This window comes from Bos taurus, chromosome 8, assembly GCF_002263795.3.
Source record: "Bos taurus isolate L1 Dominette 01449 registration number 42190680 breed Hereford chromosome 8, ARS-UCD2.0, whole genome shotgun sequence".
Classification (NCBI taxonomy): Eukaryota; Metazoa; Chordata; class Mammalia; order Artiodactyla; family Bovidae; genus Bos; species Bos taurus.
Genome location: NC_037335.1, coordinates 60,744,672 through 60,750,671, shown reverse-complemented (window position 1 = coordinate 60,750,671; position 6,000 = coordinate 60,744,672). Strand labels below are relative to the sequence as shown.

General features: G+C 41.0%; 1 long non-coding RNA gene across 1 annotated transcript in view; it reads right to left on the bottom strand.

Annotated features, from left to right (window-relative positions):
• Positions 1-357: 357 nt before the first annotated feature.
• The window catches only part of LOC132345963 (uncharacterized), a 22,337-nt gene continuing 16,694 nt past the window's right edge, over positions 358-6,000 (bottom strand). The window contains exons 2-3 of the long non-coding RNA XR_009495591.1: positions 1,322-1,389; positions 358-730 (exon numbers count right to left, since the gene is read on the bottom strand). This is a non-coding gene — a long non-coding RNA (uncharacterized lncRNA). The remainder of the gene's footprint in view (positions 731-1,321; positions 1,390-6,000) is intronic.

Here is a 6,000-nt window from a genome sequence, read left to right as displayed (position 1 = left end):
ATCTGGTTTTTTTAGGGATGGAACTTGAACTTGATAGTAAGTTACAAATACATGGGATTGTTGCAGAGAAGAAGCCAGTTCTGACTTCATGTCCAAAATTGTTTCTTTGACTTGCTTTTCATTGTTTTTGTTATTATAATCATATATAATAGCCTGCTTCAGAGGACCCTGCCCCTCTGCCTGACTGTAAAGTGTTTTGGTTCAGCTCACAGAGAGATAATCTGACCCTGCCCACCTGTGAACAGCTACAACAGAAAGAAGAGATTAACACCCCCCTTCCAAAGACTGGCCATTCCCAGAGAAATTTTGGAAGACTGAAGACCCTTTCACTTTACTTCCCCACTGCCCCTTCCTCTCTATTCTACCTTTTGACTTTAGTTCTTCATTGCTTTTCTCTCTCTGACTGTATAAAAGAACCTGGCATCCAGCCCCTGACAAGATGGTTAATTACTCTGAGACATTAGTCTGCTATCTACTTGGTCTGCCAGTTTTCCAAATAAAGTCATATTCCTTGCCTCAACACTCATCTCCTGGATTCATCAGCCTGTTGTGCGACGAGCAGAGTGAGCTTGGACTCAGGAACAGGATGTGTCCACTTCAGCTTTATTGTTGGTCAGTTGCTCAGTCGTATCCAACTCTTTGCGACCCCGTGGACTGCAGCACGCCAGGTTTCCCTGTCGTTCACCAGTTTAGGACAGGAAATAAAGCTGACTCTTTCATTTCACTTTAACTGTTGGGTGGAGAATGCATCTAGAACTGAGGGCTAAATCCTCACTTTATTCCAAGCATGATTATTATAGATGAGATGCATTTTTGAGAGAATTACGAAGCAAGGAAAGAAAAGTAACTGACCATGATCTGCAGTTTGATACTTGACATTGATAAATGATAAGACATCTCCAGCTTCTCTGAATAACTTACCTATGTGAAAAAGACACCTAATAGTCTGTTTAAATGAGCTTGATGGTTTAGCAAAGTAACATATAAGATGTCCCATAGTGAATGAATGTCATTCCTTTTAGAGAAGCGATTCTCAACCTTAGCTGCATTTTAGTCACCTAGAAAACTTTTACAGCTCCAAATTCTATGGCTACACCACCGTCATTGAACCAGAATCTTGGGATGAAGACTCTTCCAAATTTTGGAGAATTTGTATCCAATGTTGGGAACCATTACTGTAGCATGATATTCAGAATTTCTTCTCTTTTACCAGATGCACTGTGTCATGTCTGATATCAAAAGACACAAGTTACAATGCTTCCATGATCCTGTGTAGTCTAACTCCTAAGTAGACTCAGATTCTTTGATTATAAACACTTACCTTTCTGGCCTTGAACCTGTGTGCCAGCTCCAGGTGAACTCCAGGCGGGCTTCTGGATTATGCGTAACCTTGGCAACAAAGAATTCTGCATGTACAAATCAATTTAAAAAATAGCAGAAGACTTGAACAGACACTTCACAAAAGAGGGTATGTGAATAAGTACGTAAGAAGTTTCCCAACATTTTTAGTCATCAGGGAAATACATTTTAAAGCCAAAATGAGATATAATTTCACAACTACTAACAATACCAAAAGACTAACAGTGCTACTTATTGGCAAAGACAGAGCAACTGGAACTCTCATACAATGGTGACGAGAGCATAAAATGTCACGACTACTTAGATAAACTGCTTAGCAGTTCCTTATAAACTTAAACCCTCACTTATCCCATGACCCAGCAATTTCACTCCTAAGAAACCAGAATAAATATTCACTAGAAATATTCAAGAATGTTCATGGTAATTTTATTCATGATAGTCCATAACTGCAAGCAACTCCGATATCCACCAACAGGAAAATGGATAAACAAATTGTGCTATATTTGTACAATGGAATACTACACAGCAATAGGAAAGAATGAAAAATTAATGCACGAAAAAACACAGGTGAAACTCAGAAACATTATGTTGAGTGAAAGAAGCATGACACAGAATATGTACTGTGTGATTCTATTTACATGAGGTTCAAAGAGAGGAAAAACTAATCTGTGGTAATAGAAACCAAAGCAGTTGTTTTCTGGGAGATGGGAGGTGCACAGGATTGACTGGAAAGGGGCAGGAGAATGAGGGAAATTTTTGGAGTGATAGAAAAATTCTAAAGCTTCATTGGACTAGTGGTTACCATGTGAATACAATTGTTAAAACTCATAGAGCTGTACACTTGAGATACATGCATTTTATTGTATATTCATTGTACCTCAAGTGAAAAATCATGTAAGAAGAAGGCTGGAGTCCCTAAGACCACATATCATTGATTCCTCTCTTCAGGAGGCTTCTAGACCTTAGCTGAGGTGAGGATGGGCACAGGCTCTGAACAACACTCTGGCCAAGGCTGGGGTCCCAAATCTTCCTCAGCATAAGGGCAAGAACCCAGAGGTGGCAAAGTGAAGGGGCAATCAGAGAATATCAAGTAGTGCCATTGTGCAGTTCTGCTGGAGGTTGGGGTGTGTAAAGGAGAGGCTGAGAAACAGAAATGGCCATTGAATGCCAGGCTGAAGAACTTGATCTTAACCATAGATGATGGAATCTGCTGGAGATTTTGAGCAGAGAGCTTCTCAAATAAGTGTCTTCTTCTTGAAGTTTTCACTGATTCACCTTTCATTTCTTCTTAATGCCTTTTTGAATTCAGAGGAATTCATGAAACTTATTAGCTGAAGTTCCTCCTCCTGGATTCTATCAAACTCATAACCTTAGTCTCCTGATGATGAGCAAAAGCATGAAGGCTGCTGTTTGCTTTGGATTCAGACTTGTCTAATCCTTTCTTAGTACCAGGGAGATGCTTTCATGGAAATTTTCCCGAGAAGCTTATACTCTGACTCCATTTTCCTCATCTCCAATTCATTCCTCACACTCAGCAATCTTATTTCTCTTTCCACTATTCTTAAACCACTCTCATAGAATGCTAACCCTATTAATTAGGAGTCTGTAATAGTTTATCTAGCACAGTAGAACAAATTACCCCAAACTCAGTTTCATTAAAACCATGATAATCATTTATTATCTTTCATGTTTTTTGTGGGTCAGGATATCAGACAGGGCACCACCAGAGTGGCTTGTCTCTGCCCTTTGATGTCTTGAGTTGCAGCTAGAAGACTTGAAGACTAGAGGCTGGAATCAGTTGAAGGCGCATTCACTCATGTCTAGTGATTCAATCTGACTGTCAGCTGAGACCTTAGCTGGGATTGTTGGCAAGAATATCTACACATGGCCTCTCCAAGTGGCTTAGGTTCTCTTACAATATAGTTGGGTGAGTTGCAGAGGCAGAGAAAGAGAAGGGGAATTTCCTTTTTATACCTTAACATAGGATTTCACACAGCATCACCATGCCAAACTCCACTGGTTAGGGCAGTCAGAAGCCCCACCCAGACTCAAGGAACAGGAACACAGACACAGTCACATTGCATGCAGAGAATGTACAATAGGATATAAATACACTGATGCAGCCATCTTTGAGAAAAACAATCTGCTACACTCTTTAGCTTTTGTGTTGTAGAAAATCCAAGACTAACTGGCTTAAGCAATGTAGAAATTTATTGAGTCACATATGTGAAAACTCCAGGGGTGGGCCTGACTCCAGATAAGGCTTGACTAAATCTTAAGCTGTCATCGGAACCTGGTTTCTCTTTCTTCATCTCTGGGCTCAGCATCTTCTGTACTAGCTTTTGTCTCAGAAGCTCCCCCTCATAATGACAAGATGTTGCCACATATCCTCCATCCACATATCCTCTCTTGCTCAACTACTTCAGGAAAAGAAAAGTCTGCTTTTCTGATATTTCACACAAATACCCAGGAAATTGAGTTTCTTTAGCTCTAATTGTCCTAAGGACTTGGCTTGTGCCCATCCCTCAACAATTTACCGTTGTCAAGGAAATGTTCTGTATGAACCAGCTCAGACTTGAATCACACATCCACCTCTGGAGCTAGGGGCAAGGTCAGCATCACCCAAAGTCACACGTCTTCTGCAACAGAGATTAAATCATCCTTACCCCTGGAGTTTTCACATATGTGAGTCAATACATCTCTTCTTTGTTTAAGCCAGTTAATCTTGGGTTTTTTGTAACATGAAACTGATAGAGTCTGCAGCAGACTGTTTTTTCCAAAGAGGGCTGCGTCCATCTATTTATCTCATTGCACACTCTCCTCTTGCAATGTCACTGATACACCACCCACTGAAAAGTGAGGTTTTACTTCTCAGACATCAGGAGTTTATATTTCTCACATCATAAAAACCCTAGAGTCATGACTTGCCTGGTGCTCCAGTGGCTAAGACTCTGTACTGCCAGTGCAGGGGGCATGGGTTCGATATTTGGTTGGGGAACTAAGATCCCGTAAGCCATGTGGCGTGACCCAAAGATTAACAATAAAAAGCCTAGAGTCATACAGCTACTTGTGTCCATCCAGTGGGTAATGATTCAGGGCTGGTAGAGCTGTGACACTCTTGATCTTTCTACTTTTTCTCAAAAGATAGATGCCCCAGCTCTAGTCATCATGTCTGGCTAGACATTATGACTCCTTTGTGTCTCACACCACATTGCCACTACTTGCTGTAAAAGTAATCAGGAAAGTGAGTATAGGGTAGGGGGTAGGTAAGGGAGAAGAGGGATGGGAGTGATATTAGCTTATCCAACCCACTTCAGTCCTAGACATGCCACCTTCATCTGAATCACATGGCTCCAATAAGAAGGGCTGTGTCATCTGTAACAAAATTGGAGTCCACTTATTGTAAGAAGGCTAATAAAATGCTGGATGGCAAGTGTGAAGAATGACCACTAACTTCATGTCTTTTTAAATTCCTCAAGTCTTTTATTTCTGTGAGAAGCTAGAAGAAACTCTCACAAACTCTTACTGGTAATTGCCAAATTCTGTAGAAGTTTAAGTAATTTTATTATTGGATCTCTTTTTCACGTTTGATGCTGCTGGTTTCTCTCCTTCTTGCAACTCATTGCTTCTTCACTAAAACTACGTTTCCCTTGCTTCTGTGACACTGCTCTTTTGGTTGTCTTGAACCCCTCTGGCTATATGATTTATGCATTTGAGAGGCCCTTCTTCCTTATCCTGCCCCTTACCATGGACCTGACTGCAGTCAAACACCTTTCTTATTCTGTCTATTCCCTTCTCTTCGTCGAGTTTCTTAACTTGATTGCTCAGTTCAGCTATCTCCTTCTTACTCCTATAATAAGGAAATTTAAGATTGTTAATCTTCCTGTAAGTAGAGATTGGGCCCATTCCCATAAGCTTTGTTATGTAGTGCTCTCCCTTTGGTAAATATCTAAATAGATTTTGCTTTCCTTGAATTTATTTTGTAATATGAATTATGCATATTCTGCTTTCTTTTTTGTTTGCACTTGCCTGTTGTCTTTTCCTAAAGGTTATGTTTAATGTTTCTGCTCATTCATATGTTGCACACACTTGACTTAAACACACACACTTAACTTTCATCTAGCACACATGTGGACCCTCTTTATCCTCTATGTTGATTAATTCAAATGCCACTGGCACAGGCCCAGGGATTTCTGAACTTATGGCCCACTATTGAAAGCACTTTGGACATCCTTGATGTACTTCATGGAAGAGATGTTGAGGGAGCTGAACCAGGCAGGATTTTCTGGTTGCCAACAACAGAAATCAGTTCTGGATAACTTAAGAAAAAATTATATGGGCTAGCTCACAGCAGAAAAGGAAAGGCTGAAGAACCGAACGCACCCATCATCCACAGGCCAGGTGGCGCTAAGTGGTAAAGAACCATTTGCTAATGCAGGAGACACAGGTTTGATCCCTGGTTCGGGAAGATCTCCTGGAGAAGGGAATGGCTACCCACTCCAGTATTCTTGCCTAGAGAATCCCATGGACAGAGGACCCTGGCTGGGCGGTAGCCCATAGGGTCACAGAGTAGGACACAACTGAAACTACTTAGCACAGCACACAGCACATCATCCACAGGGAATGTTTCCCACCACCTCT